At 45.6% G+C, this 22,465-nt stretch overlaps 1 long non-coding RNA gene across 1 annotated transcript; it reads right to left on the bottom strand.

Annotated features, from left to right (window-relative positions):
* Positions 1-18,919: 18,919 nt before the first annotated feature.
* LOC311512150 lies at positions 18,920-20,935 on the bottom strand. Its single transcript, XR_014709415.1, has 2 exons — positions 20,860-20,935; positions 18,920-19,855 (listed from the first exon to the last, which is right to left on the bottom strand). It is a non-coding gene; the product is annotated as an uncharacterized lncRNA (long non-coding RNA).
* Between the last annotated feature and the right edge of the window lie 1,530 nt (positions 20,936-22,465).

Below are 22,465 nucleotides of genomic sequence, written 5' to 3'. Positions count from 1 at the left end.
CCTCAGAATTTGTCGCTTTTTGATTTTTATTAAATAGCTGGTCCGTGGTTCGCTTGTGTATAAAATTCCATTTTATAGATTATGGGCCAGATCCTGAGCTGCTGTAAATTGTTACTGCTCTGTTGACTACAAGGACATCTGAAAATCGAAGAAATGCTCTTCCCTTTCCATGGTTAGAGGAAGCTCTGTTTGGAGTGGATGGAACAATTTTAGTCTTGTAGCTAGAACACTGAAATTGAGGTAAGTTATCATAGCTCCATTGAAGTCAGTATAACTGAGCCAATTTAACCCAGCTCACAACTGGTCCTTAGTATTTTGTCCTGAAAAAATAATATTTATTTGCCATTCATTCATTACCAAGTATTGCTGCCTCACAAGTTTGACAAACAAAAATTCCATGAAGGCCCCTTTAGGTCCCTCTGACACAGTAAATTAAACAGAGCCTTTAAGTGAGGGTGAATAAAACATTGACACTCACTTGAAGTCTTCTTACAAAGCAGTTTGAAAGGGTCATAGTGACAATGAGAATGAAGCCCTCTGTGTTCTAGACCTTTCATGCATAGATACCATTCTTTTGTTTTCAACTTTGCTATATCAGTTGTATAGCGGAGAAGTAGTTTCATCTGTGGCATAAGTTGTACTTTGCCTCATTTGATTCTGACTGGGATGAACCTAGCACCTTAAAATGGTTGCAAATAGGACTTGATGGTCAAACTTTACAGCTGTAATGAAGAACCAAAAACATCTGGTGTGAAATGCATCACCTTGGAGCCCGTGATGGATTGCAGACCTTCTTGAAACTCTTGAAATATATCCTCTCTACTTTGCATTCTTTTTGTCTCATGCTGTGTACTCCTCTTCTTACTCATATTAAAGTCATTCTGAATCATAATACCAGCCTTCTGCTTTTCCTTTCTGCTCCGTACCTTATTTACCAAGCACTGTGGCCCAACTTCACAGAGCTCCTTAGATGCCTAACTCCTCCTGAAATCACTGAGCGTGGCACCTAAGGCCATGTCTGCACTACAAAGTTACAAAGTTAAGTCGACACACGACCACCACTATGAATATACTGCTGTTGCATTTCCACACTCTGCTCCTTGGGTCAGCAGAGAATAGATACAGTAGCAGATCTTGCATTGGCACAGACAGCAGCGCACAGTGGGTGGCTATCCCACAGCGCAACCGGCCCCAGGGTGTTTCGGGAAGGGCTTGCAATGCCTCATTAAGGTCGGCTCAGTGTCACATGATGCAGGTTTCTCAATCGCATCATTCCATAGGCATCCTACTAGTTTCCAGATGCTTTTCAACTGCCCTGGTAACCTTCGAGCCATCCATCCATGTCAGAAAGCATGGGTCCTGCACGGCTCTGCAATATTGTCCTGTGGGTAATGAACACAATGGTATGAGAGGAGCAGAATGCGAGGGGGTGGGGGGCTAGACACCACTTCCCTGAACTCATCTCCCACCTGATAGAAGCAGCATTCTGTGGAGCTGCACCAAAACCAACTCTTGGCCTCCTGCTCTGCCTGCTGTGCCTGCCACAGCTGTTTTATTTTTACTCTGCTCTGCTGCGTTTCGCTGTCACGGCCCTTCTCCTCTACGCCCGGAGTAACTTTCTGTGGCTGGAGCGGACCTGTGCCTGCTCCGCCTCCTCTCCCCACACACCGAGGAGACCCACCATCTCCCGTGTACGCCAGGCGGGAACGTGTTTGCTGCGTGAAGCCCCCATGCTCAGCTGGGCAGTAGCTATGTCAGCTCTCCACACCGAGCAAACAGGAAGAGCAAGTTCAAAATTTCCCGGGACTTTAACAGGGGAGGGGCACAGCCCTGTGAACCTGGCTGCAGGAGAGCAGAGTTCAAAATGGTGTCCAAAGTGGTCATGGTGGGATACCTCCTGGAGGTATCTAATAGTAATTAGCAGCAGGTGAGCAATAGCTGGACACTTCCCCAACGGGGAGTATGTTCTCAGGAAAAGGTGTCCCAGGATAGCTTCAGAGAACTGCTCCAAAGTACACTCTACAATCCATGGTGACCGGGTTCAGCAGGGGAGCCGTTTTAGTCTGTATCAGAAAAAAAAGAGGAGTCCTTGTGGCACCTTAGAAACTATTTACCATTGAACCTGAACCCTCTTGGACCCTTCACATTCTTGGCTTCCAAACAGCTCACTAGGAAAAGATGTTATTGTAACCCTGTTGGTCCCAGGATTTTAGAGAGAAAAGATGGGTGAGGCAATATATTGTTGATGGGACCAGCTTCTGATGGGGAGAGAGACAAGGTTTTCAGCTTACAGAGAGCTCTTCTTCAAGTCTGAGAAATGTATTCAAATGTCACAGCTAAATAGAAGGTGGAACAGATTGTTTACCATAAATAATTAACATCCATTTTAAGGAATCATTCAAAGCCCACCTGTCGGCCTGACAGGTCAGGTATGGCACCTCTTTCATTACAAATTGCACCCTGCATATAAGTTGCGTATAAAGAAGCTAAAAAAACTCACAAGACACTTAATTAATGTTGTCTTTTAATGCAGTCTAATAATGTTCAACCCAGCAAGGAGCATGTGGCATGATAAATCTGACCACATGGTTTTATTTCTGTCTCTGCAACTGACTCCTTCTGTGACCTTCTGCATAATGTGCCTCTTTTTATTTGCATAGAAAATAAGGAAACAAAAACTTGTATCAGATGTTAAGTGGTGTCCTTAGAACTCAGGATACCAAAGTACTTCACAAACAGTCATTAAAGTTCTATATATTCAAATGAACTTCTCCACAGGGTCTTCAGAGGTTTATAGGCCTTGTAGTGCCCTCCACCAGAGTGAATGCCAAATGATAGGGCCTCAAGAACAACTCACTGAAGTCAATGGAGAAATACCATTCATTACAGTGTGAATTGAATCAGATGCTTTATGGTAGATGTGCAGAGCATGCAGAGCACAGGCTCCCTGACATTGCAGTGGTTAATGCCAGAATATCCCAAACAAAGACCAGCATGACTTTGAAAGACCAGACTGGATTCTTGTACATGCTAATGATGCTCAGTTCCAGCTCTCAGAGTAACAGCCGTGTCAGTCTGTATTCGCAAAAAGAAAAGGAGGACTTGTGGCACCTTAGAGACTAACCAATTTATTTGAGCATCAGCTTTCGTGAGCTACAGCATCTGAGGAAGTGAGCTGTAGCTCACGAAAGCTGATGCTCAAATAAATTGGTTAGTCTCTAAGGTGCCACAAGTTCCAGCTCTGAATTTGCTTCAGATACATTCCCACTGTAACTCCAAGGAAGTCACGAGAATGATACCAGGAATGTAGTCTACCCATGAAAATGTTCATATAAAAGAAACCTGCACGTTGTACTTTGCCTGAGAGGTTGAGATTACACTAATGAACATAAACACTGAGGAAACAATTAAATACATTGAAAGAGTCACAACAAAGAGTCCAACAAAATGTGTTTTGTAACTAATAAGGACCTCCTGCACAAATGGTGTCTTCGATCCTCCAGGCAGTTTCAGAAACTGTATAAAAGCTCCTGCCACACAGGGATCTTCTAACCTCTTCTCTTCACTTACTCTCCTCGGTGACCTGGGTAAGTCTGATTTCAATCAATCTCTTGATAACTATTGAGGTGTCACATTAGTAATGTTTTCAATTCAGGCCTGAATCTTCTATGTTGTCTCTGTGATTCTCAGCACTTGTGAGGAGTTTTTTCACAACTTTATGTAGTTAAGTTGCAGGTATTAGCAGATTCATGCTTTAGAAGTTAAGGGCGGGATTTGCAGAGCCACATATGTGCTTCCAACACCGAGTTCCTATGACTCCCCACCAGAGACAGGAAATTGGAATCCCTTTGGTAGCTCTGAATAATCTCACAGTGCAGCTTTCATTGAGTCATTTTGGGAAGAAACTACCACACTTTCTTCCATAAGGGGACATTTCAGTGTTCTACTTCATTTGGAAATAGCTCGTACTCCATACTGTTTCAGACAGGACAACGGATTCAATAGATCACTAGTCTGCTCCAGTCTGACAGTTCCTATGTTCTTCTGTGTGCAGGTAGCAATTTTAGATGCAGATCTTAGGCTGGGGTAAATTACTATAGATCCACTGATGTCAGTGTAGCTGAGTCGATTTAATCCAGCTCATAATCTGGTCCTTAGTATTTTGTACAGAAAAAAGAATATTCATTTGCCATTCATTCAGTCGCAAGCATTGCTGTCTCGCAAGTTTGACAAACGAACACACCACAATCTGCTTACGGAGAGAAGTGGTCCGACTGCTGAGGCAAAATCCGCGCTAGGAAACTAACATTATGAACTTTGTCCTTGACATACTTTGTATAAACATTTTGTAAAAGGGAATAAATATCTCATTCATGCATGGCCTATAACATATGTGTAATCTACGGACAGTATTTTTCAGAGAAAGGGATTGAGAGGGGATCAAAGGGGTTGATTGAGAAGGAGGTTAAGAGTGTGTGGAAGAAGAGGATTAGGAGGATGAAATGGGAGGCAACACGTAGCCAGCAACTGAGGGTCTACGTCATCATTTCCCTGCTCTCTCACTCTTTCTCCACTGAGCTTTGACCCATTTATTCCACCAACTCCCATGCATTATACAGTAGAACCTCACAGTTACGGGAATGGAGGTTGTTCATAACTCTGAAATGTTCGTAATTCTGAACAAGCCATTATGGCTTGGGATAGGATACAGAGGGACCTAGACAAATTGGAGGATTGGGCCAAAAGAAATCTGATGAGGTTTAATAAGGATAAGTGCAGGGTCCTGCACTTAGGACGGAAGAACCCAATGCACAACTACAGACTAGGGACCGAATGGCTAGGCAGCAGTTCTGCGGAAAAGGACCTAGGGGTGACAGTGGACGAGAAGCTGGATATGAGCCAGCAGTGTGCCCTTGTTGCCAAGAAGGCCAATGGCATTTTGGGATGTATAAGTAGGGGCATAGCGAGCAGATCGAGGGACGTGATCGTCCCCCTCTATTCGACATTGGTGAGGCCTCATCTGGAGTACTGTGTCCAGTTTTGGGCCCCACACTACAAGAAGGATGTGGATAAATTGGAGAGAGTCCAGCGAAGGGCAACGAAAATGATTAGGGGTCTGGAACACATGAGTTATGAGGAGAGGCTGAGGGAACTGGGATTGTTTAGTCTGCAGAAGAGAAGAATGAGGGGGGATTTGATAGCTGCTTTCAACTACCTGAGAGGTAGTTCCAGAGAGGATGGTTCTAGACTATTCTCAGTGGTGGAAGAGGACAGGACAAGGAGTAATGGTCTCAAGTTGCAGTGGGGGAGGTTCAGGTTGGATATTAGGAAAACTTTTTCACTAGGAGGGTGGTGAAACACTGGAATGCGTTGCCTAGGGAGGTGGTGGAATCTCCTTCCTTAGAAGTTTTTAAGGTCAGGCTTGACAAAGCCCTGGCTGGGATGATTTAATTGGGTATGGGTCCTGCTTTTGAGCAGGGGGTTGGACTAGATGACCTCCTGAGGTCCCTTCCAACCCTGATATTCTATGATTCTATGATTCTATGGGATGCTCCTGAGGGCAAACTGCTCGGAGTGGGGCGTCACAGCTCTGCAGTAGTGGCCTGGTGAGTGGGGGTAGAGCAGGCAGCTGGTTCTAGCCGCCTAGCAAGCGTGGTGAATGAGGCACCCTGGGGCACCAGAGCGTCGCATGCAAGCAGGAGCTCGGCTCCGACTCCAGCAGCTTACACCCCAGACCAAGTTTCAGTAGCCCCTCGGGAAATTTCTTTCCTGTGTTCTGAACTTGCAAGCTTGTTCCCCTTCCAGCCGGAGGCAGGGAGAGGGGAAAACAGCATTCACCACCTCCTACCTGTAAGTGGTTGCCCTGCACCGTGCCAAGTATGGAGTAGGTTAGGATAGGCAGCTCAGATGTGCCTAACTTTAAGATGCAATTGTTAGGCACTGTACAGTATTTGCTGGTTTCTTTGTTTGTTTGTTTGTTTTTGGCTTTGTTGCTGCCTGATAGCTTACTTCCGGTTCCCCATGGTGTCCAGTTGACCGGTTCGTCTGTAACTCTGGTGTTCGTATCTTTAAGGTTCTACTGTATTGACTCTTTTCTCTTCTGTGTGTTTCAGGTTTACCTCCGACACAGAAAAATGACTTTTGATGAAAACTTTAGTGACGAATTGTATTATAAGCCCTACCATTATGGGGGCTGGGGTGGTTCCAGAGGTTACGGCTACTGTAGGCCATGGTATTGTCGAAGGCCGTACAAGTGTTGTTGGGGCTATCCCAAAGGTTGTTGGTACCCTTATCCTTGCCATTGGGGCTGGGGGTACGGCTATGGAAAGGGTTGGCCCTGTTTCGCCCAGGAGGAATAGACCCAGAACATGGAAAGACCAGGAAACGGAACACAGGATACAGATTCCCAGATGAGCTTATGGACAATGGCTTTCAAAAATGCAGAGCGACCTCGACTCCCATGGGAGCTGTGAGTGCTCAGCAGCTCAGTAAATCTGCCCCATATTAATATTTCCCAGGTTACACCTGATGATTGTTTCCTCCACTGCCTTCCATACGCTCTGCTTCTTCAAGAATAATCTGTTTAGGCATGAATCTCAAGTCCATGAAGGCCCCTTTAGGCCCCTCTGACACGGTAAATGAAGCAGGGGCCTAATTGGTGGGTCAAAACAATGAACACTCATTTTAATGTTCATTAAAGAGCCATGTAAAAGGGGTCTTAGTGTCAATGAGAATCTAGCCCTATGTGTTAGAGCCTTTTCGTGAATATGTACCATTTGTTTCATGAATATGTACCATTGTTTTCGACAGGACTATATATGTTGTATATTGGAGAAGCAGCTTCCTTTTTGGCTGAACTTGTGTTTTGTCTCGTTTGATTCTGACTGTGATTAAACAAATATCTTTACATGGTTGCAAACAGGACTTGATTGTCAAACTCTACAGTGATGAAGATAGAAAAACATCTGGTGTGAAATGCATCATCTTTGAGTTATTGATTCATTGTAGACTTTCTTGAAACCCCTGAAATATATTATTTCTATTTTGCATTCTTTCTGTCTCTTGAGGTGTACTCCTCTTCTTTTTGACATTAAAGTCATTCTGCATCATAATACCAGCCTTCTGGCTTCCTTTCTGGTCCATTCCTTATTTACCAACCACTGTGGCCCAGATTCACAGAGCTCCTTAAGCACCTAACTCCTGTTGAAATCATTGTGAGCATGGCACCTAAATACCTCTGTGAATCTGGGCAAGTGTGTAAACCTACACTCCTGCACAGGGAGCCAGTGCTCGCTCACACATCTTCAAGTTCTCAGATCATGGAAATACCATGAGACAGTCACACCTTGGCTTCATAAATAGTACTACAGGGCAAAGAGAGCCTGTGGGTACGTCTGCATTGGAGCTGGAGTTGTAATTTGCAGCTCGGACTGAGCTAGCGCACTAAAACTAGAAAATTGTGATTTTCAATCAAATCTCACAATTTTCAGAGCCTGACTCATGATTTTTGAATAACTGGGTTGACTACACTGCCAAGAGTTCAGGCTGTAACACAGTGCGCATTGATAACGCTCCATTGACTTCAACACTGCTGTGTGGAGCTGTGCAACATTTTTTGGCCAACATTTTTGATACAAATATTTATTTTCATCAAAATGTTTGGCAAAACAGTTCATTTAAACCTTTTCAATTAATTTTTTACAATAGAAATACAGAAAAAACAAACATAAGCCCTACAGCTTGAAAACCTCTGTTAGTTCCAGAGGCGACACATGGGATGGTCACGTGCACCCCCAGAACCTTTAGATTGTGTCCCCCCAATTCTCAATAGTTACATATCTCCCCTGCTAATGATCATTTCAGCTGCAACTGTGAAATATAATTAATTGGTTTAATTTCTATACTGGATAAGTTTGTTATTCATAAAACGACAGTCTAGTTTGGCCATTCATTAAGCAGAAAACATCTCAAATAAGACAGAAAAGAAGGAAAGAAGCAAAATTGAACCCCCTTCAAAAAAACAAAAAGTGAGGGTACTTGGTTTTATGTGTGTATGTATGTGTTGATGGAGAATCAAGACCCTAGTGTAGAATTTGTGGAGAAGATCTTTCCAAAGAAGCACTTAAGCTGGTAAAACTTACAAGACATCTGAGGTCTTTGCACGTGGAAACCACTGACAAGCCAGTGGAATATTTTGAAAGAAGGGGAAATTTCTTACTAAAATCAAAAAAGACAATATACACTGTGTCAACTGTACAAGAGAAGGCTCTCAAAGCATCCTACAATGTTGCAATTAGCATCGCTAAAAACAGAAAGTCACATGCAATTGCTGAAACTTTCATGATGCCAGCTGCAATGGATATGTGCTATGAAATGTTAGGGGATGAAGCTGCTAATAAATTGAAGAATGCGCCAGCATCAAACGACACCATTAAAAGGTGAATTACAGATGTGGCAGCTGACATGAAACACCAGTTGTTACACAGGATTCAAGTATATGGGAAATAAAGTTACAACTGATGAATCTTGGGATGTGTCTGGTGAGGTTCAGCTGTTGGTTTATGTGTGATACATCTGTGATGGGAAAACAGAAGATCTGCTGTTTTGCAGATCACTACCAACAAAAACAACGAGTGATGAGGTTTTTAAGTATCTGGATAATTTCATGACAAGCAACGACCTAGACTAGGGGCAGTGTTATGGTGTGTGCACAGAAGGTGCAGTTGCAATAATGGCGAGGCATAATGGGGGTGCAAAAAAAATTACAGATGTTGCACCATTTGCAAAAGTAACGCATTGCGTGCCTCACAGGGAGAACCTCATCATGAGAATGATGCCAGATGACCTGAAAGATGTACTTAACGAGACAATAAAAGTTGTTAACTTTATCAAAGCACACCGATTGAATGTATGTATTTTTTTCGGCAATGTGTGCAGAAATGGGTAAATTGCATCACAACCTTCTCCTACACACTGGGGTCAGATGCCTTTCCAAGGGAAAGGTTTTGAATTGCATTTTTGAGCTTTGTGAGTCTCTGAAAGTATTTTTGGACGAGCAAATGTACAAATCTACAGGTAGATTCTCAGAGGAGAACTGGCTGGCTTGGCTTGCTTATCTTGCTGATATCTTTGATCCCCTGAATCAACTAATATTAGCAGGCGAGGGCACCACTCAGCTCTTGTCAAATTGTCAAACAAAGTGACTGTGTTCATTGAGAAACAGGATCTATGGCAGAAATGAGTGCACCAAGGGAACATGGGCATGTTTCTGCTCCTTCAGGTCTGGTGGAGGAAGGAGACCTCATGCTGTTTCTTTGCTAAGATATAGATCTCCTTGTCCCTACCCCCACCCCCAACTTCTTGCCAAGAATGGCCACTTGATAGGTGATGGTCCATCCGTTTTTTTTGACACCTGGCTTGCCCTTTGTCTTTGAGAAAACAGTCACCCTCTAATAGACATAAGGTAAATGTAGTGACTCATCACCTGTCATAGAGGAACAATTCAGCTGTTTAAGGACACGGTAAACTAGGCCTTTCACCCAATCAGCATGCTGGGTCTCAGAACTTACCATGCCTCAGCTCTGCTGCATTCATTATTTAAGGCACAAGAGCAAACTATCCCACGCATAGGAAAGATAGAAAGTATGGCAGGAGACCACCCTGGCTTAACCAGGAGATCTTCAATTATCTAAAAATCAAAAAAGAGCCCTACAAAAAGTGGAAACTAGGTCAAATTACAAAGGATGACTATAAACAAATAACACAAGTATGTAGGGACAAAATTAGAAATGCCAAGGCACAAAATGAAATCAAACTAGCTAGAGACATAAAGGGTAACTGTGGTGGGGTGGCTGTCCCACCCCATGAGAAAAAGGGCTGGAACAGGCCAGAGAGGCTGCGCAGACCAGCAGCCAATTGGCAAAGGCCTTTGGGGAGCCAATCAGGGCAGAGCAAGAGGCAGCCAATCAGGGCTGGGCTAGGCCCTATATAAAGGGCTGCCTAGCTAGGGAGAGGGACAGGCTTCTGAAGCAAGGAGCTAGCACCTTGGACAGAGCAGTGCTGGGCAGGCTCGGGGGAGCAGGCGATAGCTCCGGCTCTGGCTCTGGCTCCGGCTCCATTAACTGCCAGGCTGCAGCCTCTGCTACAAAGGGCAGAGAAGGTGCACGGGGCCATAGGGCAAGTGGCCCAGGAGGAACAGGTGGAGAACAGGGGAACTAAGGAGGGCAGAAAGAGGCTGCTGCTAGAGGGTCCCTGGGTTGGGACCTAGAGTAGTGGGCGGGCCTGGGTTTAGAAGTTAAGGGTGGGATTTGTAGAACCACATATGTGTTTCTGACACTGAGTTCTCACCACTCCCAACCGAAGATAGGAAATTGGAATCCTTTTGGTATCCCTGAATAATCTTAGAGCGCAGCTTTCATTGAGGCATTTGGGGAAGAAACTCCTCCACTTTCTTCCACAAAGGGCCAGGCAGTGTTCTCCTTCATTCGGAAGTGGCTGGTACTCACTATTGTTTGAGACTGGACTAGGGATTCAGTGGACCACTGGTCTGATCTACTATAACAATTCTTATGTTCTTATGTACGCAAGTAGCAATTTCAGATGCAGTTCTTTGGCTGGGGTAAGGTATCATAGCTTCATTGAAGTCAGTGTAACTGAGCCGATATAACCCAGCTCACAATCTGGTCCTTCGGTCTCGAAGTAGGAAGTGGGAGACAACACGTAGCCAGGAACTGAGGGTCTAGGTCGTCATTTCCCTGCTCGCGCGCGCTCTCTCTCTCTCCATGGCCTCCAATACACTAATAACTGAGTTTGACTCTTTTATTCCACCAGCCCCTGTGCATTGTGTTGACTCTTTCCCTTGTTGTGTGTTTCAGGTTTACCTCCAACACAGAAAGATGACTTTCGATGAAACTTTTAGTGATGAATTGTATTATAAGCCCTACTATTCTGGGTGCTGGGGTGGTTCCAGAGGTTACGGCTACCGTAAGCCATGCTGCTACCAAAGGCCATACAAGTGTTGTTGGGGTTATCCCAAAGGTTGTTGGTACCCTTATCCTTTCCACTGGGGCTGGGGGTACGGCTATGGAAAGGGCTGGCCGTGTTTCGCCCAGGAGGAATAGACCCGGAACATGGAATGACCAGGAAACCTAAAGCAAGATACAGATTCATGTCTGAGTTTATGGGCAATGGTTTTCATAAATGCAGAGCGCCCTCAACTCCCATGGGAGCTGTGAGTGCTCAGTAAATCTGCCCCATATTTATATTTCCTATTTTACAGTTGTTGACTGTTTCCTCTAGTGCCTTCCATACGCTCTACTTCTAGAATAATCTGTTTATGCATGACTCTTTAATTCCATGAAAGCCCTTTTAGGGAACTCTGACACAGTAAATGAAGCTGGAGCTTCATGGGTGTGTCAAAAACATTTACACTCATTTTAAGGTTCGTTAAAGAGCCAAGTAAAATCTTAAGGATGTTTAAAGATCCATTTAAAGAGCTCTATGTGTAAGTGAGAATCAAGGCCGATGGGCTCTAGCCTTTTCATGAATATGTACCATTTCTTTCTGAGTTCAACAGTGCTATAAATGTTGTATTCTGGAGAAGCAGTACTTTTTGGCAAAAGCTGTGCTTTCTTTTATTTGATACTGGCTGTGATGAAACAAGTACCATAAAATAGTTGCAAACTGGACTTAATTATCAAACTCTATAGCTGTGTTGAAGAGCGAAGAACATCTGGTGTGAAGTACATCACCTTGGAGCCAGTGATTCATTGTAGGCCTTCGTGAAACCCTTGAAATATATCCTCTCTGCTTTGCATTCTTTCTGTCACTTGCTGTGTACTGCGCTTCTTTTTCACATTCAATTCATTCTGCTCCATAATACCAGCCTTTTGGTTTTCCTTTCTGCTCCATTCCTTATTTACCAATCACTATGGCCCGAATTCACAGAGCTCCTTAGGCGCCTAAGTCCTCTGTGAGCTATGTCTACGCTACAAAGTCAAGTGAACTTAGGTTACGTCCACCTACAGCCACCACTGTAATTATACCGCTGTTTCATGTCCGCACTATGCCTCTTGTGTCAGCAGAGCATATCCACCGCAGCAGCTCCTGCATCGAAACAGAGAACAGTGCTATTAGCCAGGAGGGCATGGATGATGTCCCTAGCCTCTGTTTGCCAGAAGGTGGGAATGGGTGACAGGGGATGGATCACTTGATGATTACCTGTTCTGTTCATTCTCTCTGGGCACCTGGCATTGGTCGCTGTTGGAAGACAGGATACTGGGCTTGGTGGACCTTTGGTCTGACCCAGTATCGCCGTTCTTATCATAGAAGATAAGGGTTGGAAGAGACCTCCGGAGGTCATCTAGTCCAATCCCCTGCTCAAAACAGGACCAACACCAACTAAATCGTCCCAGGCAAGGCTTTGTCAAGCCGGGCCTTAAAATCCTCTAAGGATGCAGATTCCACCATCTCCCTAGGTAACCCATTTCAGTGCTTCACCCACACCCCTAGTGAAATAGTGTTTCCTAATATCCAACCGAGACCTCCCCCACTGCAATTTGAAACCATTGCTTCTTGTTCTGCCATTTGCCACCATTCAGAACAGCCGAGCTCCATCCTCTTTGGAACCCCCCTTCAGGTAGTTGAAGGCTGCTATCAAATCCCCACTCACTCTTCTCTTCCGCACACTAAATAACCCCAGTTCCCGCAGCCTCTCCTCATAAGTCATGTGCCCCAGCCCCCTAACGATTTTTGTTGCCCTCCGCTGGACTCTCTCCAATTTGTCCACCTCCCTTCTGTAGTGGGGGGACCAAAACTGGATGCATTACTCCTGGTGTGGCCTCACCAGTGCTGAATAGAGGGGAATAATCACTTCCCTTGATCTGCTGGCAGTGTTCCTACTAATACAACCCAATATACCTTTGGCCTTCTTGGCAATGAGGACACACTGCTGACTCATCTCCAGCTTCTCGTGCACTGTAATCCCCAGGTCCTTTTCTCCAGAACTGCCGCTTAGCCAGTCGGTCCCCAACCTATAGCAGTGCATGGGATTCTTACTTCCTAAGTGCAGGACTCTGCTCTGGTCCTTGTTGAACCTCATCAGATTTCTCTACCCTCCAGGGTATCCACCTCTCCCCGCAGCTTAGTGTCATCTGTGAACTTGCTGAGGGTGCAATCCATCCCATCATCCAGATCACTGATAAAGATGTTGAACAAAACCAGCCCCAGGACCAATCCCTGGGGCACTCCACTTGATACCGGATGCCAACTAGACATCTGTTGGTTTCTTTCTTGGGCTTGTCTTGAAGCAGGAGGTAAGATGTGTACCCAGAAGCCTCCTGCTGCAAGACAAGCCCAAGAAAGAAACCAACAGAACTCCACTGGCCATCACATACAGTCCTCAGCTAAAACATCTCCATTGCATTATCAGTGACCTACAACCCATCCTTGACAACGATCCCTCACTTTCACAGGCCTTGGGAGGCAGGCCAGTCCTTGGCCACGGACAACCCGCCACCTGAAGCATATTCTCACCAGCACCTACACACCGCACCCTAGTAACTCTAACTCAGGAACCAATCCATGCAACAAACCTCGATGCCAACTCTGCCCACATATCTACACCAGCCACACCATGAAAGGACCTAGGCAACTGGTAACTGCAGATAGTGGGGCGGGGGAGCACACTGGCAGGCCCTCCCCACCACACCACAGCTACGTTCAACTTCCTGGTGACTGCAAAGGCACCCTCCAGCATCAGCCTCTTGAGCATTGCTCCCCGTAACCATGTTGCCCGCGCTTAAGGCCGCACCTCCCAGAATCATCAATAGGAAATATGGCACCTTGGGTGAACTTGTAGTTTCATAGATTCATAGAAGGGACCATTATGATCATCTAGTCTGACCTCCTGCACAATGCAGGCCACAAAATCTCACCCACCCATTCCTGCGATAAACCTCTCACCTATGTCTGAGCTATTGAAGTCCTCAAATCCTGGTTTAAAGACTTCAAGGAGCAGAGAATCCTCCAGCAAGTGACCCATGCCCCATGCTACAGAGGAAGGCAAAAAACCTGCAGGGCCTCTTCCAATCTGCCATGAAGGAAAATTCCTTCCCGACCCCAAATATGGCCATCACCTGAACCCTGAGCATATGGGCAAGATACCCAGGAAAGAATTCCCTATAATAACTCAGATCCCACCCCATCTAACATCCCATCACAGGCCATTGGGCCTATTTACCATGAATATTTAAAGATCAATTAATTGCCAAAATCATGTTATCCCATCATACCATCTCCTCCATAAATTTATCGAGTTTAATCTTAAAGCCAGATAGGTCTTTTGCCCCCACTGCTTCCCTTGGAAGGCTATTCCAAAACTTCACTCCTCTGATGGTTAGAAACATTTGTCTAATTTCAAGTCTAAACTGCCCGATGACCAGTTTATATCCATTTGTTCTTGTGTCCCCATTGGTCCTGAGCTTAAATAATTCCTCTCCCTCTCCGGTATTTATCCCTCTCATATATTTACAGAGAGCAATCATATCTCCCCTCAACCTTCTTTTGATTAGGCTAAACAAGCCAAGCTCCTTGAGTCTCCTTTCATAAGACAGGTTTTCCATCCTCGGATCATCCTAGTAGCCCTTCTCTGTACCTGTTCCAGTTTGAATTCATCCTTCTTAAACATGGGAGACCAGAACTGCACACAGTATTCCAGGTGAGGTCTCACCGGTGCTAAAACCTCCTTATCTCTACTGGAAATACCTTGCCTAATGCATCCCAAGACCGCTTTAGCTTTTTTTACGGCCACATCACATTGGCGGCTCATAGTTATCCTGTGCTCAGCCAATACTCCAAGGTCCTTCTCCTCCTCTGTTACTTCTAACTGATGGCCCCCAGCTTATAACTAAAATTCTTATTATTATTCCCTAAATGCATGACCTTACACTTCTCACTATTAAATTTCATCCTATTCCTATTACTCCAGTTTACAAGGTCATCCAGATCTTCCTGTATGATATCCCGGTCTCTCTCCAAATTGGCAATACCTCCCAGCTTTATATCATCTGCAAACTTTATTAAGACACTCCCACTTTTTGTGCCGAGGTCAGTAATAAAAAGATTAAATAAGATTGGTCCCAAAACCGATCCCTGAGGAACTCCACTGGTAACCTCCCTCCAGCCTGACAGTTCACCTGTCAGTATGACCCGCTGCAGTCTCCTTGTTAACCAATTCCTTATCCACCTTTCAATTTTCATATTGAGCCCCATCTTTTCCAATTTAAGTAATAATTCCCCATGTGGCACCGCATCAAAACGCCTAACTGAAATCTAGGTAAATTAGATCCACTGCATTTCCTTTGTCTAAAAAATCTGTTACTTTCTCAAAGAAGGAGATCGGGTGGGTTTGGCACCATCTACCTTTTGTAAAACCATGTTGTATTTTGTGCCACTTACCATTGACCTCAATGTCCTTAACTACTTTCTCCTTCAAATTTTTTTTCCAAGACCTTGCATACAACAGATGTCAAAGCAACAGGCCTGTAGTTACCCGGATCACCTTTTTTCCCTTTCTTAAAAATAGGAACTATGTTAGCAATTCTCCAATCATACGGTACAACCCGAGTTTACAGATTCATTAAAAATTCTTGCTAATGGGCTTGCAATTTCATGTGCCAATTCCTTTAATATTCTTGGATGAAGATTATCTGGGCCCCCCGATTTAGTCCCAGTAAGCTGTTCGCTTCTACCTCAGATATGGTAATATCTACCTGCATATCCTCATTCCCATTTGTCATGCTACCATTATCCCTAAGCTCCTCATTAGCCTTAGTAAAGACTGAGGCAAAGTATTTGTTTAGATATTGGGCCATGCCTAGATTATCCTTAACCTCCACTCCATCCTCAGTGTTTAGCGGTCCCACTTCTTTCTTTGTTTTCTTCTTATTTATATGGCTATAGAACCTTTTACTATTGGTTTTAATTCCCTTTGCAAGGTCCTACTCTGCATGGCTTTTAGCCTTTCTCACTTTATCTCTACATATTCCGACCTCAATAAGGTAGCTTTCCTTGCTGATCCCTGCCATCTTCCACTCCCTGTATGCTTTCTGCTTTTTCTTAATCACCTCTCTGAGATGCTTGCTCATCCAGCTTGGTCTACAACTCCTGCCTATGAATTTGGGCATCCTTACCCCTGTGGCTCCCCCAGCCCCCTACCCCCGACATCGCCCCTGGCTCCCGCTACCTCCCCCACACCCTCACCACCACCCCCAGCACCACCAGGCCTCACTGCCTCCCCCCACCACCGCCCCGACTCCCTGAGCTCCCGTTTGCCCACCCCTGGCAGGCTAGTCTAGACACGTACACAAACAGGAAAATAACTTTCCTTTCTGGTTTAACACTCATGTCACCATGCCGGTGTCTGCAGTGAAGAGGAGTTATTCTCCCTGGGGCCATGTGGCTGCTGGCGGAGACGGACAGACTCAGCAGGCTTTCCCGCGCCCCCTCTGGCAGAGAGCTGTGCTGCCAGCCCGGTCTCGCTCCTCTGCTCTGGGCGCCACCTCGTGGGGTACAGCAGGAGTGCCTCCGGCTGGTGCCTTTCCCAGGCACGTCCCCTCAGCCCAACTCCCACCCTGGCAGAAATCTGGGGGGTCATATGACCTACATGTCACCCCGTAGACAACTGGTGCCCCCCTAAATTGCAGGGGTACAATCTAAAGGGGAGGACACATGACCACACCACGTGTCTCCCCTTCCCAGTCCCTGCCCCCCAGCCCTGAATCCAGCCCAGGGCCACTGCACTTTCCCCACCGCAGGTTATGTATGGGGTGGGGGCTCTGTCCTTCTCTCCCTGCGCCTCCCCCCCTCGGCATGTTCAGCCGCTCTCCCTGGCAACTGCTCGTGCCTCAGAGAGAGCCTGTGTGGGGGGTGACAGCAAACCACTCCCTGCCTGGGCTCGGTTGCTGGGTGGGGAGGGTGCTCTGGCTCACTCAGCCCCTGTCCCCGTAGCAGGTCCAGGACAGAGGGAGGACCACTGCTGTCCCAGCTGCCGGAGACAGGGGCTGAACAAGCAGGAGCCCCCACTGCCCCCAGCATGTTTCTGGCTCACTTGTCCCCTGTGCCCCGCAGCTGGGGCAACAGCGAGAAGCCCCTGCCCAAGCCCTGCTGCGGGGTCAGGGGCCAAGTGATCCGGAGCCTGCCCTCCCTGTCCCCCGACAGCCGCGCCCAGGGATCCACCATGGCCTCCCAGCCAGGCTCTCACAGAGAGAAGCGGCTTCGTCGCCCTTCCTGCCTGGCTGCCAGGGAAAGCGGCTGAACGTGGCATGGGAGCGGGGGAGGGGGGAACAGGGAGAGAAGGGCAGAGCCCCTCTCCCTCCGTGCCCACACCAGGCCAATCTGGGAGGGACTTGACCCCCTCATTTTCCTCCCCCATACGTCATCTCCGGTCATACTTCTACCCCACTGATTCCATCTTGTCTACCAGTAAACAGCTCCTGGAGATTACCTTCCATCCTGATTTTGCAGGTGTGATTCTTTCACTTTTTTCTTTTAAAATAAAGGTCTTCTTTTAAGAACCTGATTGATTTCAGTGTCCTGAAGACAAAGGGTCTGGTCTGTGCTCACATTGCTAAGGCAAACTACTGGTTGGTAGTTTATTCTCAAGCCTCCCCAGGAAAGGGGCTGAAGGGGCTTGGGGGGATATTTTGGGGGCTAGGGGTTCTAAGTCACCCTTCCCTGAATATTTTGTGTAAATCCCTTGGTGACGGCAGCAATATCAGTCGAAGGAATTAGTGGCATAGAGAAGTTTTAACCTAAGCGGGTAAAATATAAGCTTAGGGGGTCTTTCATGCGGGTCCCCACATCTGTACCCCAGAGTTCAGAGTAGGGAGGGAACCCTGACAGCCCTCAAAAAAGAATGTTTGCCCTGACACTCGGCCGTGATGGACTCCCTGTTTGCGACACCAATTGTCCTGCTCACCGATAATGCAGCTCTGAGCTGGCTCCAGACAATGTTGGACTGAAATGCCTTCCTCACCCACTGGTACAGCCGGTCCGGTTCTGGGTAGAACAGGTGAAGACGTGAACATTCAATGAGTGCACTGATAGGTCCACTCAAAGAGTAGGTACGAGAAGGTATGAGAAGGAGTGTACGACCCCTCTAAGGGCTTCATTCAGGGAAACACACTTCTTTAGACTAGATAGTTCCTGGATGATACAGCAAGCGTGCTCTTATCTAAAACTAATATTTTTTAGATTTAAGCACACACGCACGTAAGCAATAGCTTTAGAACATCCCAAATAATTACCTAAAATCTGAGATGGTATCTAGTAATTAGCAGCAGGTCAGCAATGGCTAGACACTTCCCCACTGGGGAGTATGCTGTCTCTCAGGATAACTTCAGAGAACTGCTCCAAAGTACACTCTATTATCGCTTCTTTTTAGAACTAATTTTTACAAAACCTGTAGTTCATAGTGACCTCTACTGGGTCATCACTTCTCCTAACTTCAATCAATTGCCTATCAACAAAACTTTCCTAACAACCTTAGCCATAATAAGCTTCTATCTCAGTCACCCAAACTCAAGGTCTCCATTCACTTATTTTCTTTCAGTCTCAATTTGTTGATTCTTTTCTCCCCACTTCCCATTCTGGTTAGCAGAAACTACAAACGTGCAGCCACTATTCAACCTCGCCTCCAAAAGCCCTTGTCCAAACTAACCCTAAACTACATGATGTTCTATTTGAGCAATTCATGGTGGCGGAATGCATACAATAGGACCACAATTAGCTTGATGAAATTCTGGGGTTACACACCCCTCAATTCCAGAGTAACCTTAGGCACCAAACTACCTGTGTGAATCTGGGCCAGACTGGCTGGTCAATAAGGAAGGGAGCAGAAAGGAAACTCAGAAGGACGATATTATGATTCAGAAGCATTTTAATGTGAATCGGAATACAAGTACACAGAAAGCGACACAAAGAATTCAGAATTAAAATAATATCTCCAAGGTATCAAGAAGGGCTACAATGAGTCACTGGCTCCAAGGTGATGCATTTCAAACCAGATGTTCTTCATTCTTCATCACAGCTGTAGATTTTACAGTCAAGTTCTCTTTGCAACCATTTTAAGGTATTAGTTTCATCACAGTCAGAATCAAATGAGACAAAGCACAACTGAAACCAAGGATGAAACTACCTCTCCAGTAAACAACATATAAAGCAAAGTTGAAAGCAGAAACAAATGGCACAAATGCATAAAAGGACTAGAACACGTAGGGCTTGATTCTCATTGACACTAAGACCCCTTTGCAGGACTTTGTAAGGAGCCTGCTTCATTTACTGTGTCAGCGTGACCAAAAGGGGCCTTCATGGAATTAAGATTCACACCCAAACACATTATTCTAGAAGAAGCAGAGAGTCTGGAAGGCAGTAGAGGAAACAGTCAACCAGTGTAACCGAGGAAATAGAGATATGGGGCAGATTTACTGAGATGCTGAGCACTCACAGCACCCATGGGAGTTGAGGGCACTCTGCATTTCTCAAACCTATTGCCCACAAACTCATCTGTGAATCTTGCTTAATTGTTTCCTGGTTTTTCCACGTTCCGGGTCTATTCCTCCTCGGCGAAACATGGCCAGCCCTTTCCAAAGCCGTGCCCCCAGCCCCAATGGCAAGGGTAAGGGTACCAACAACCTTTGGGATAGCCCCAACAACACTTGTACGGCCTTCGGCAATACCATGGCCTACAGTAGCCGTAACCTCTGGAACCACCCCAGCCCCCATAGTGGTAGGGCTTGTAATACAATTCATCACTAAAGTTTTCGTCAAAAGTCATCTTTCTGTGTCGGAGGTAAACCTGAAACACACAACAGGGAAAAGAGTCAACATAATGCACTAGGGTCATAGAGTAAAAGGTTCAATGCTCAGGGAAATGATGACCCAGACCCTCAGTTCCTGGATACATGTTGCCTCTTAGTTCCTCCTCCTAGCCGCCTTCTTCCACTCACTCTTCTGAATAACAGACTGGCAGTTTGGCTTCTAAAGTTTCTGAGCCAACAATACTTGCTAATAAAGGAAGGGAAAACCGTGCTCTGAAATGTCCCTAGTCTCTGTTTGCCATATGCTGGAAACGGGTGACGGGATGGATCACTTCAGGATTACATGTTCTGTTCATTCCCTCTCAAGCACCTGGCATTGGATACTGTTGGAAGACAGGATACTGGGCTAGTTGGATCATTGATCTCACCCAGTATGGCCGTTCTTATGTTCTAAAATACTTTTTTCAAAACAAAACATTAAGAGCCAAGTCCTGAGCGGGTAGATAAGGGCACTGTTCAGCTGAGTTCAAGGGTCTAGACTAATTTACCTAGCTTTGGATCTGCATCTAACATTGCTACTAGAGCAGGTAGGAACATAGAAATTTCCATGCTGGATCAGACCACAGCTCCTTCTCATTGATTATTCTGTCTGAAATCTGGCCGAGTACCTTCTGCTACAGAATAAGGAACAACACAGTGACCTATTCTGAAAAAAACTGGGGAAGTTTCATCCTAACTCCCCTAACTTTAAAGCTGAATATGGAATTATTGAAAGCTACTGATGGGATTCCAACACCTAATTCCTAGTGATAGTAAACATGAACTCCTCTCCCAAATGCCTAGGCACCTCTGAAAATTGAAGCATTTACTTCTAAACCACGAATGCATCAGTGCCTGCAACTTAACAACTACTGTGTTATTGGCAAACCCCCTTTACCGTGCCAATAATCACAAAGTCATGCGCAAGATGCAGTCCTAAATTAAACCGTGACTAACGGGACATCGCAATAGCTCTCGAGAGAATGAAACAAATGGGACTTACCCCGGTCGCTGAAGAGGATAAGTCAAGAGAAGTTGTTAAGGAGCCTGGAGTTGCGAGCGCTTTTATACAATTTCTTAGACTGCCTGGAGAATACGAGACACCCTTTTGCTCAAGGTCTTAATTAGTTAGAAAACATATTATGCTGTGCGAGTCACTCCTTCAATTGATATAATTTGTTTTCAGGATTATTACCATGTGTTTTCAACCTCACATGGTCTGACATGCGCCAGACAGCCTATAGGTTTCTTCCTCCCAGAAGTTACCTACTACAGGACAGGCCTAACAAAGAAAATAACAGAACGCCACTAGCCGTCACCTTCAGCCCCCAACTAAAACCCCTCCAACGCATTATTAAGGATCTACAACCTATCCTAAAGGATGACCCAACACTCTCACAAATCTTGGGAGACAGGCCAGTCCTTGCCTACAGACAGCCCCGCAACCTGAAGCAAATACTCACCAACAACCACATAGCACACAACAGAACCACTAACCCAGGAACTTATCCTTGCAACAAAGCCCGTTGCCAATTGTGCCCACATATCTATTCAGAAGACACCATCACAGGGCCTAATAACATCAGCCACACTATCAGAGGCTCGTATACCTGCACATCCACCAATGTGATATATGCCATCATGTGCCAGCAATGCCCCTCTGCCATGTACACTGGTCAAACTGGACAGTCTCTACGTAAAAGAATAAATGGACACAAATCAGATGTCAAGAATTATAACATTCATAAACCAGTTGGAGAACACTTCAATCTCTCTGGTCACGCAATCACAGACATGAAGGTCGCTATCTTACAACAAAAAAACTTCAAATCCAGACTCCAGCGAGAAACTGCTGAATTGGAATTCATTTGCAAATTGGATACTATTAATTTAGGCTTAAATAGAGACTGGGAGTGGCTAAGTCATTATGCAAGGTAGCCTATTTCCTCTTGTTTTTTCCTACCCCCCCCCCCAGATGTTCTGGTTTAACTTGGATTTAAACTTGGAGAGTGGTCAGTTTGGATGAGCTATTACCAGCAGGAGAGTGAGTTTGTGTGTGTATGGGGGTGGGGGGGATGTGAGAAAACCTGGATTTGTGCTGGAAATGGCCCACCTTAATTATGCACATTGTAGGGAGAATGGTCACTTTGGATGAGCTATTACCAGCAGGAAAGTGAGTTTGTGTGTGTGGGTTTTGGGAGGGGGGTGAGGGGGTGAGAGAACCTGGATTTGTGCAGGAAATGGCCCAACTTGATTGTCATGCACATTGTGTAAAGAGTTGTCACTTTGGATGGGCTATCACCAGCAGGAGAGTGAATTTGTGTGGGGGGGTGGAGGGTGAGAAAACCTGGATTTGTGCTGGAAATGGCCCACCTGATGATCACTTTAGATAAGCTATTACCAGCAGGACAGTGGGGTGGGAGGAGGTATTTTTTCATATTCTCTGTGTATAAATAAAGTCTGCTGCAGTTTCCACGGCATGCATCCGATGAAGTGAGCTGTAGCTCACGAAAGCTCATGCTCAAATAAATTGGTTAGTCTCTAAGGTGCCACAAGTCCTCCTTTTCTTAATGGGAATGATGTAAAAGATTGTCAGAGCTGTAACAGGT

The sequence above is a fragment of the Lepidochelys olivacea genome (assembly GCF_965140295.1).
Source record: "Lepidochelys olivacea isolate rLepOli2 genome assembly, chromosome: 24".
Lineage (NCBI taxonomy): Eukaryota > Metazoa > Chordata > Testudines > Cheloniidae > Lepidochelys > Lepidochelys olivacea.
This window is presented reverse-complemented; position numbering and strand designations above follow the sequence as displayed.